At 41.5% G+C, this 12310-nt stretch overlaps 1 pseudogene; it reads right to left on the minus strand.

Annotated features, from left to right (window-relative positions):
* Positions 1-452: 452 nt before the first annotated feature.
* Positions 453-1746, minus strand: LOC148017542 (histone H2A.1 pseudogene; annotated as a pseudogene).
* Between the last annotated feature and the right edge of the window lie 10564 nt (positions 1747-12310).

Consider the following 12310-nt stretch of genomic DNA (forward strand, 5'->3'; position numbering starts at 1 on the left):
AACTAAGTTGTGAGCAAGAAGTGATGAAATATTTGAGGCCACCTAACTTCGTTCTTGTGTGAGAAATGATACCTCCTTTGCTTGTAACTTATCATTTTCAAACATTGCTTCTCAATTATCTTCCTTGATTTTCCTCCCACCCAAGTCATTGATTTCCTTCTCAAAATCATCAACTTACATCTATAAATCTTAGAAAGAAGAAATATTATCTACAAAATCATCTTTTGAGTCAAATTCTAAAAGAAAAGTAATTTATTTATCTTTACTCAAAGCCTTTAAAAGTAAAGTAATTTCTTCATCTTTCCTTGTAACCTCTAAAATAAAGTAATTTTTCTCTACTACTAGTAGACAAGGTATCCCCACAATTAACTAAGCAAAATTCAACAAATAAATTACCAAATTTTAATCTATTATTAGAAAGTTTCTTAACCAAGTTATTCTCTTGTACATTGTATTTTTTTTTCCTACATTAGACCTTTCACAACCTTGCTCAAGGGGGATTTAGCCTTGGCCGCTTCATTCTAATGGTCCTTGCCTCACTCAAGGCAACCATTTACAATGTGTCCATGCATTTGAAGCAAGCATTCCATAAGTTTTTGTACCTCACAAATTGTGCTCTAATAGGCTAGCACTAGAGCTCATAATCATTATCATGTCTTTCAATTTTACACACATCAAATTGTGCTATGATAAGCTAGCACTTGCAAAGTTCATAATCATTATCATGCCCATCAATCTCCTACTTAAATCAATCTCAAGTAAAACCTAAGAGTACCAATCTAGGACTGATCAAAGATCAGCCTCTAACCAAGAATCCTACCCTAGGGAGAATCCATGGTGCCTAATATTTGATGGAAGGGGTCAAGCAAATTAGTAAACTCCACCCATACTAGTACATACAATCAAACTCTATGGTCCATTCGTACAAGGTGAAGGGCATTATGAACATCCATTTTCCTTCACAAGAAGACTGCTACTACCATCTCTAGTTATTAAGAGAAAAACGAAGTAGCTGTTGAGAAGGCATCTAGTCAGGAGCATCCGAATCCCAACCTACGTAGGGAGGCAGTCGATTACACGTTCACTTCTTGGGCTACTGATGCTCAGACGAAGCTCAGGGTGATGCTACGGAAACCAACAAAGCCGGTTGGAAACCGGCACAAGGCACCAGAGCCGATTCATTCTCACAGGAGAAGGTGGTGTTCAGGAACACCATTCGGGATCAGTAGTAGAAGGCGCCCACGCAAGAAGATAGCAGATCAAGCCTTCTTCGGGGACTTCTCAGTCTTGGGCGCCTTCTCGGCCTTCTCGGCCGACTTCTTGGGCAGGAGCACGGCATGGATGTTGGGGAGGACTCCGCCATAGGCGATGGTGACGCCGCACAGCAGCTTGCCGAGCTCCTCGTCGTTGCGGACGGCGAGCTGGATGTGGCGAGGGATGATGCGGTTTTTCTTGTTGTCGCGGGCGGCGTTGCCGGCGAGCTCAAGGACCTCAGCCGCCAGGTACTCCAGGACAGCGGCGAGGTAGACGGGGGCTCCGGAGCCCACGCGCTTGGCGTAGCGGCCCTTCTTGAGGTAGCGGGCGAGGCGGCTGACGGGGAACTGCAGGCCCGCCTTGGAGCTCTTGGAGGTGCCCTTCCGCTTGCCCTTGCCCCCGCGCCCAGCCGCGCCTTTGCCTCCCTTGGCAGACTCCATCGCTGCGTAGCTACTGGATCGCCTACGAACACACAGACACAGAGAGAGAGAGAGAAAGAGTCCGATGTTACATAATCCGCGCCACCAAGGCATCTATATAGGTCCAACTTCCCGCACTTCCATTTCCAAATTTCACCACGATCCCCATCCTGTCCGTCCATCGCGTCCTCATCGAACGCTGGTTAATAAGGCCTCACTTTGTGTATTTGCAACTTTTTTTATGCCAAATTACGATTCTTAAGCTTCACATACAAACAAATCTTTTCTTTTATAACGGGTTTAAGTATATTAAACATAAGTGAAGAAGTTGAAAATATACAAGGTACCAACAAGTGGCAATTTCATAGGGAAGGCGTCACTCAAGCTCCTTTAAGGCTTTAGAAAAGACTTTGTCCTTTCTAACAAAGGCCAAAATATCATCTACTAAACATATAATTCACGAAACTACCAAACCTTACTCCCAAGCCTACATGGCCACCGTGCAAACATCCCGAAGCTAACTTTTAACAAAAATACCTTGGAAAGTAGGCGGCTTGCAACTTGGAAATTAATAAAAGCAATAGATACAATTCATGGTATACAAAAAAATGAATGGAAGCTATGCATAGGCTTAACTACAATCCCAAAAAAGCATACGAAGTTCAAGCAGCCTCAAGCTTACTTTTTCTAGATGGAGATGACTTAGGAGGAAACACATGAGCGTGAGAATGAAAAACAACCCTAAATCCCATGTATAAAACAAAGCAACCATGCATGCTTGCAGTTTTGATGTCCTTCCTCTATCATCAGATATATTGTTGATTGTTGGTGTTGACTCCATTTCAGCAATGTTATCTCTACAGTGCAAATGTTGATTGTTGTTGACCACGTCTTGTCCACGAACATGCCATATGAATCCACACCCAATGTGAACACACCCTTAATATGACATCCTCGAGCTAACCATGAAAACCCATCCTTGCCATGTCATCGCTTGCATCATCGATGATGACAATCATTATAGAACATTCTAGAAGATCTTTGGCCACCAACACCTATAAAAGGAGGGGCTCGCCATAGAGCTCCTCAATCTTGCCAATGCCAGTCTTGGGAGCTCAAGGAGTCGAGACCTCCAAGTAAATAACTTTGAGTTCCATTTCTAATTCTTGTCTAGTCATGGTATCTAGTATCGTCTTGTCTTCCATTATACCCTTGTTGTCTTGTCACCTTGTAATGTCGTAGTATGAGATCATATCTAGTACCATCTTGTATCTTATTCATCCCCGTCGAGGGAGATCTTGTAATTTTGATTTCTTGTATCCATATCTAAAATCGTGAGTTGTGGGATCCTTCATATCCTATTGACTCTTGTTGTCTATATCTACAATTCTGAGTTGTGGGATTTTCCGTATCTTGCTAAGTTCTCATTATACCTTGTGCTCCTACGTGGGATTATCTTGTAATCAGAATTCTTGTAACAAATCTTGCATCCAGTCTAGTCTCTCGAGCACAATCTAGTGCTCCCATAACAGTTTGGCAAGACTGCTTTCTAGCCCCATTGAGCACCATGGAGGTGACCCTTGAAAGAATCGTGACCTACTTTCAAAACCTCCAAGAACAAATTCAAGACTTGAATGAACAACAAGTGCAACTTCAAATAGAACACCCTATGCATCTAGGCCATGCATTTCAAGAGATGCAAGACCAGATCCGTGACTTGCTAAAAAATAGAGGAAGTGATCAGATAATTTCGTATGTCTATCAACCCCCAACAAGAGAACCCAAGATCAGCATGCCATAGAAGTTCAATGGGGACCATTTGAAGTTCAAGGGATTCCTGCAACAAGTAAAGCTCTTATATCGCATGCACTACAAGGATATAGGGGAATAGCAACGGCCATTTGCGACACAAATTAGCGGTGTCGCTATTTGCATCGCAAATTGCCGTCCCTATTTGCACCGCTATTTGTGGCACAAATAGCAACAGTACTCAGACGAAAAAAACGGACCGAAACCCAAGTGAGACATTTTGCGCAAAAGCATGAAAGAGAGAGCGAACTACATCGTGTGTTTGGAAGGGAGGGGGAGAGAAAGAGAGAAAGAGGGAGAATGAGAGCTTCTCACCACTGCCGCTGCCATTCGCGAAGAAGAGGAGGAAGTGCACAAAGGGTGAAGAGGAGCCGCCAAATCCATCCTCTAACCTTTGCAGTGAGTGCATTGCTCCTTCTTGGCTTGTTCTTGTTTTTCTCATTTTCTTTAGTTTGTTTTTGTTAAGAATGATGTGTATTGAAGGAGAAAGAGAGGAAATGAGAGAGAGAGAGAGAGAGAGAGAGAGAGAGAGGAGAAGAAATGGATGAAAAACAAAGAGAGGGTAAGATGTTGTTCTTTAATTTCTTATTTTCTTGTTTGTAGTAGTAGTAGTAATAGTAGAGAGAGAGAGAGAGAAAGAGATGTTCTGTTCAAGGTGCACCTTGGGTGTGTTCAACGCTTCAGGAAGGCGAGTAGTAGTGGTGGTGGTGGCGGTGGTAGTGGTAGTAGTAGTAGTAGTAAGTAGTAGTAGTAGTAATAGAGAGAGAGAGAGAGATATATATATATATATATATATATATATATATATAGTTAAGGATGTACCTTAGGTGTGTTCGACACTTCGGGAAGGCATGAAAAGCATGTGTGTCTCCAGGCCCAATAAAGCAAAAGAGAGATTGGACTTGGAGGTGAATGGATGGTTTTATTGACATGCTTTGTGCTACCTCCTCCTACGCTCTGCATATCGAGTTGTACATGAAGGAAAAAAGGTAGCGAGGTCTAGTGCAATACCAAGGGATGGGGAACACTTCGATACAGGATAGATAGTCCCTCATCCCCGTACATAGCATATTAGACTTCACATACTTTAGGCCCGTCCTCATATGTTAATTTTGTTGAGTTACAAGAGAAGAAATCCCTTCTCAAACAATTTAAGAATTTAAGAAAGAAAAAAAGAATGATTTAAAAAAAATATTTGTTGTAACATAGACCAAGTGGAAAACGATGAAGGCCGTGATATTCAAGATCGCGAGGCGTATCTTAATCAGTGGGTCCCATGTCCTTGCTCTCAATGTAAGCTAGCAATTAGATGAAAACATCAATTGTCTATAGAATACATACGACGCTTCGGAGAGTTTCAATCAGAGATCATTGATCAGGTGATCTCAAATTTTGAGCAAACAGTAAGAAAAGTGTATATCAATCATGCATTGTATTTGCAAACTAATTAAATATCATATACAAAAACATTAGATGTGGCCATAAAATTTATTACATGGAGGTGACGTCTCATCTTAAGAAGGAGTACACCTTTTGGGTTAGTTAGAAGAGTTCGTGTGCATGTGATGGATGGAGTGTCTGAGCCAATCCACCACTTGGAAGGCACTACCCAATCTATACCGTCAATACCAGAGGAGACAAGCAACCTTTCAGACATTCCTACAATCTTGGAGCCTGAGATGGAGGTAATGATCGATGCATTAATACCCATGGATGTCAAGACATCTGATTTGCTTAGAGAGGAAGCATCCATACCATTATATGATGGGTGTTGAGTGTCTCGCATGAAGACACTACTTGCACTCCTAAGTGTGCAAGCAAAATATGGGTGGAGCGATGCGAGTGTGACTGAGTTGTTCAGGTATCTTCTACGTATGCTTCATTGACTTCTTTTCGGCACCATCATAAAAAACGATTGTGTCTTTTCAAGGTGTTTTATGATCTCTTTTCAAGTTGCTAAAGTATCATATATTACCACTTACAAATACCATACCTGAGTCTTGTGATGATATGTGACATGTTTTACAAAAGCTTAGCATGGACTACAACAACATCCATACATGTGTCAACGATTACGTACTGTTTCGAGGAGAATACGAGACTATGGAGACATGTCCAAAGTGTGGTGTTCATAGGTATCGACAAGACTTGCAAGGGCAAACCATCCCTCAAAAAGTTCTTAGACACTTTTTGCTTATCCCTTGTATACATCACATGTTTCGTGCCTCCAGCATGGCGAGCTTAACAACATGGCATGCACAAAATAGATCCACATATGAAGTCCAATGAATATTAATGGATACACGCACATGGAGCCACATTGACTCTACCTTTCTAAGCTTTGCCCAAGAGCCAAGGAATCTTTAACTCGATCTTGCTATGGATGGCGTGAACCCATTTGGTATGCGCTCAACTTCTTACAGTGTATGGCGTGTAGTCTTTGTTAACTACAACATCCCTCCATGGGTTTCTACAAAGAAATAACACCTCATTCTTAGCTTGCTCGTTCTTGGCCGCTACAAAGTCAAGAATATGGACGTGTATCTCCGTCCATTAGTCGATGAGCTTAAGATTTTGTGGGAGGAGGGGGTCGCTATGAAAGATATGAGCAAGTGCGATGGTCGATGGTTCGCCAATATATGAGCCATTCTCATGTGGACCATGCATGACTTTCCAGGATTCAAAGAGTGCTTATGTAAGTAGGCTTCCATTCTCGTTGGTAATATCTATCATAGCTCGTTCAAGTTTGTATTCAATGGATAGAGGTGTTGGGACAAGTTTGGTTACCTCAGGTTATCATGCATGTCCATTGTATGGGCCACAGTTAGACTCTCGAAGGTCACGAACCATGAAGAAAATGGTATATCAAGGACACGCCGTTTTCTTGCTGGAGGGTCATGAACTGAGGGAATGTTTTCTTGGATGACCTCCAACACGAATGAATGCCCAAAGCGGGTATGAGATGAAAATGGTCCACACGGAGTCGCATCCAAACGAAATGCGACGATTCTCAGTTTTCTACGAGTTGCCATATTGGACCCACTTACATATCAACCACATATTGGATCCCATGCATATATTTCAAGAATGTCGACAGCTTACTATGAGACCACAGGAAAGAGAGACACTACAGGGGTACGAATGGATTTGAAGGAGGTAAGCAAGATGGAGGTGCTTTGGCCACAGTCGAGTGCTGATGGTCATTTGCAACTACATCATGCTCCTTGGGTTTTGTCCACTAAAGAAGAGCACATTGTGAAGCAAATTATCAAGTCTATCTGCACTCCAAAGGGTATGATGCATTCTCTCATGTACGCGTTTTTTAAAGATGACCAATTATTAAGGCTAAAATCCCATGATTGGCATAAAATATGCCAGGTTTATACTACGAATGCATTGTAAGTGGCCTGCATATTTTGCTATTTGGAGTCTAGTCATTGTTCATAATGCTCCTTTATTTGTGGTAGTTTGTACTACCGATCGCGATCGCGGGATGCCTTACTTCAAAAATACACGGGGCGATTTGCAGGTTGTCAAATTTAGTGCAATGGATCTCACAGAAGGAGATCAATATATCCTCTATTGAATCCGCAAGGCGGGGAGTAGTGGAGACTTTCTGTCTCTTTGAGAAGTACCTACCCATCAGCATGCTCACGATACAAACCCACCTCTTGGTGCATCTTGTAGAGGAAGTGGAGATTTCGGGACCTGTCCATACGCGATGGATGTTCTTCTTGGAGCGCTTCATGAAAACCCTGAAAGGCTTTGTGCGACAATGAGCTCGGCCAGAAGGTAGCATGGCTGAAGGTTGGTTGGTGTCTGAGGCGTTAGTGCATATTTCACAGAGGCTACCAACAGTGGATTCAAACAATAGTATGCTATGGTCGTTGAAGAATGATGATAGATTAATTGGAGATGTGGTGGTTGAAAATGGGATAGAAAAAAGGATGGATACTGCAATGGAGGAGAAAGTGAATTGTTTTTGTAATTGCACTATTCCTCCATGGAGATGTGGCTCGCTAGGTACGAGTAAGCCAAGAAAGATCGAAAAGAAGCGCGATCTGAATTTCGATGTAGTACGTGCCATTGACCGATTCGACATCCTAAGGGCATGGAGGATATGCCGCGGTTTATGTCAACGCGATGGTGTCTCGCGAAGAGGCGGAGGTCTCGATTAAGGAGGGGGAATTCTCTCGAGGATGTAGTCCAAAGGTGATGACGTGTTTAGGGTTTAGGGTTTCTAGATTTTATATGTGATAACTAATTAATTGTTTCAATGTATAGTACAAAATATACAGTGCGATGTGGTCGCGGGATGGCATTTTCGCGTGGAGTGTATCGACAAAATGGGCTTCACAATGGATTGTGATATCATGGCAAAGTTCGAGCAAGCGAGCCAACGACGAGCAACGGATCCAAACACCGTTATAGATTAGATTGAGTATTTTGGGAACTTGCAAAGTATTAGCACGATGGATTACTGCAGCTTCTCTATGATCCTATTCGATGTGCAGTGGTTCAAAGTGGTACTTGAAGGAGTTGGGACAGCAGTTTGATGAGGTCCATTTGGATTTCTCGAAATAGATTCCAAAAAAAGATGGACAGATTTACGTGGCACGTTTGTATTGCCAACACATTGTGAACACGTGCATGAACTCATGTTTTTAAAAATTTTATTACGACATGATGCATGTCACAAAAGTTAAATCTCTCTTATTGGTGCGCAAATCGGATGTCGTATGCGTATGTAGCGAGCATCGGAAGGTCCCCAAGAACAAATAACTCTACTTTTTGCTCAAAATCCAAGAGAATAGACTTACACGATATGAAGCAAGAAGACCAATTAGGTACAATCCCTCCCATGCCTTGTGTGAGCGCTCCACAAAGCATGTATTTAATATTTTATTCATCTCCAAGCTAAAAAATAGCCCAAATTTACAATTACCATGCTTTAGCTTTTGTGTTTGCTTTTGTCCAAATAAAGAATAAAGCGGTTGTGCATCCTAAAAGTCGGGTAGTGTCCAAATATAATGACCAATAATGAATATTTAAATCATGCATCCATGCGTATATAAAATAATAAATATATATCAAGTGTTTCAATAAATAAGTGCATCAAAATAAATATTGGTGCCACACCTAAGGCGCGCGTCCATAAAAAATGATAATTTTTTTTAAATAACTTGAATACATGCTATCGCCCACCAGTGCTTCACAATGCCACCGTCACCTGCTCTACACATCAACTGAAGCATTCACAATTGTTAGAAAATAATACAATTAAACTGAAAAAAGTGAATACCTAGCAGTCTTCAGCTACAAAATAAATAAATAGGTTGGAACTCTATCCTAACCTTAATTTAATACGAGTGCGCACTCTAAACTCATAAACGTCCATTAATTTAAATATATATTTTGCGGAATCACTTGCTATGGAATCACCCACTTGTACATTAAATTAGCGTGATGCCCGAAAAGGACAGGCATCCCCATCGACTTTTCGCACAAGGAATCCACCTTGTGTACGAGCCCCGACAAATAAATATAATTTTACAGAATCCACCGCAAAACCTCACGGAATCCACCGTGGAATATGCCTCCTGGCATCACTTGTACATGATTTTGAACATGTAATTTTCTTATCCAAATCCTCGACAACCTCGATGGTGGTATGTTGTACCTTTAGCTCCTCGAAGTACGAGAGTATATGATGAAAGCAATGTTCCCAGCGTAGATGAGGACAATATGCAAATAGAGGGGTTGATATTGCAAGGGGTGGAGGCCGCCGAAAGCTTGGAGCATGTAGAGAAGCTAGAATCGGGTAACAATGATGGAAAGACAGGAGACCAATAATTTTTTGAGAATGAGGTGGACTCATCATTTTGTGGTGACCTTTCTATCGACCTTCCAATGTATGTAGAGTTGTGTCAGATGATTGACATGGGACCATAGGGTTCGTCATACTTGGAGCATCCATCTACTCAATTCGTTAATGAATCACTTATAAGGGTACATAAGATGTCTTTTAAGTAAGATTAATATTTTTAGATTTATATTACCGTGCTTTACTTGATTTATATTGATTATGCTAACATCAATTTTTGTCTGTGTAGGTGACCTTTGTGGATATTTGGATCCGCACGATGAGTCGAGGGATGAGCAACAATGAGCTATAGGAGATCTTCACACATATGTCTCTAGATCAGATGGCTCGATTTAAAGATATAGCAGACCAGGAGTTGTCTCGAACACCATTAGGCCGTTTTGTTAGATCTACTTCGATGCGCTCCGATGCTTTGGTTTCCAATAGATGAGGTCGACGTTCCAAACTTGGGCTGGACAGAGGGAGTGGTTCTCGGGGATGCTACGGAGATATGGATGCAATGAGCCAGTGATCGGCTCAAGATATAGTTTGTACTCCTCGCTCTCGTGCAAGTTCGAGAGAGCGTGGCTCAAGTGGTTATTGTGGAGGTACCAACACAGTGTCTCCGTCTTGTCATTCTACTGGAGTTACGCCACCTGTGGGATTTGCCACACTTGTGGGGATGTCTACTCCAGTCACTCTAGCTTTTGCTCCAACCATCCGCAGGTGACACACCTATGGGTGCTACTCCAAGAGATACCACCCCCTAGGTACACCAGATGTACATGGGTCTCTTGGATATGCCTAGGAGCACAGTCGCAAGTGGGTGAGGACACATCTTAGACATCTACAGAGGGATATGGATACCTTATAGATGATATGACATGAGCCGTTATTATGAATGATGAGGGGAGGAGGGTGATGGCTAATATGAGAGAGTTGTGCCAACAAGTTTTTCGACACAATGTCTTGGATCATTGGAAGAACATACCGGAGGTGAGCAAGGACTACATAGTAGTATCCTTGCATGAGGAGTTTTCGGTACCCACCGCAGCAGATAGGTTTTCCACAAGCTGGATGATGGAGTACATACGTGCATACATGTCACACATACGATCGGACATACGCAAGGCACTTAAGAATGGGGTCTCAAAGCCTGAGTGGCTAGACATAGATGACTGGCACCGACTTAGGGAGGAGTCTACAGATTCTTCAGGACGTTGGAGATAGCAGCGTGAGGCAGCGAGGGCACGACTAGAGGCAGGAGTGGTCCATCATCTTGGAAGTGGCGACCATAGGACTTATTTAGAGGACTTTGTAAGTTTTTCTTTTGTTCTTCTCGCTTATTTTTTTGCAATATCACTTGTATTGATAATCGTGTTTCTAACAATTATATTTTGTTTTCTTTGTAGCACTCCATTATAAACCACGATTCCACTGGTCTAGAGACTCGATATGTAGAGAGACATGGTCTCACTGCATTGATCGACTGATTGTATGCACACAGCGGCCTAGTAAATCACTCATCTTTCTTGTCTGTAGTTACTAATTTTAATTAAAATGCATTATTGTATAGTGGATTGATGTATAGTTGTTTCTTTTTTTGCAGAGACCGTTCGATGCTCCTTTGTGTCGGGACGAGCTTTCGGATGGCAAGGATCTATAGCTTGCCCTTAGATCCGTGGAGCGCACATCCTCTTCTTTTTTGGTCATGTGATTTATGTAGGCATTTTCTATGCACTATGTTATTATCATCCTTTTGTATTTTGCTATGATTCTACCGTCGCTTTCATAATGCGATCTTGTATTTATTTTATGTATTAGTCTTATAGATTCAAGTACACTTTACCTTCATTTTGACGAGCATTGTACAATTTACTATAGCTCTTTTGTATGGCCCAAATAAAGCACATAGTGCTGCCCTGCCTCAATTTTTTTTCTCTGTAACCGTCGCTATTAGCATCGCAGTTTGCATCACAAAGTGTCACTATTTGCAATGCAAACAACGATGCATATAGTAACACTGATAGCAAGGTTCTATGGTGTCGCTAATACTGACGTTTTTAGTGACGACGGGGGCAAATTTTTTTATGAACATTTTCGTCGCTTCTTTAAACGTCGGTATGAGGCCTGTATCTTGTAGTGATGCAAGTAGATAGATATCCAAGATGGGATTCATTGGACTTTGCTTTGTGGTCAAGATTTATCATGGTTCACCCCAATCTTGAAAAAGAATATGTCAATATTTCATAACTATGAGGCTTTTTTTTTCGAGCTCACCTCTACATTTGGAGATGTAGACACTAGTCCAATAGAAATAAAACTTCGAAAGCTATGACAAGGTAACCGCCCTAACTTTGCTTATGTATCTGAATTTAGGTAATCTATGACCTCACTATTGGAATTATTAATATTTTATCAACCAATTCAAATGGGGTCTTTGAGATGACATCAAGGACTTTATGCTCACTATGCCTGAGGCAAAAACACTCAATGATTATATTATCCAAGCCATCCAATGTGATAATAGATTGTTTGAGAGAAAGTAAGAAAAGTGAGAAGAATTAAGGCATCACCAATGGAACCTAGCCTCAATTAGAGACCCAATCAGAGAAGAAACCAAGACCAAACTGATGCAAATAGATAATACCAAATTCTAGCCCTTGACCCCACAAGAAAAGCAAAGACAAAGAGAGAATAATCTATGCCTATATTATGGAAAGCTTGGACACATCCTCCTAAATTTCTCCACCCTCGAGCAAGAAAACGAGGATTTCTAGTTGTAAATGAGACCATACAAACAAACCTTGATATAAGAAAGGGTCTCCTAACCACATGTTTCATTGATGATGGATTTGTGAATAGATACCAGATTCCAATACTCCAAAAGATCAATTCTATAGCAACAGAGCTGAAGTTGCAGATGGAAGACCTCTAGGATCTAGAGATATTACCAAGGAAACCC

This window comes from Lygodium microphyllum, chromosome 22, assembly GCF_053477565.2.
Source record: "Lygodium microphyllum isolate KBCC chromosome 22, Lygodium_microphyllum_v1.1.10, whole genome shotgun sequence".
Lineage (NCBI taxonomy): Eukaryota > Viridiplantae > Streptophyta > Polypodiopsida > Schizaeales > Lygodiaceae > Lygodium > Lygodium microphyllum.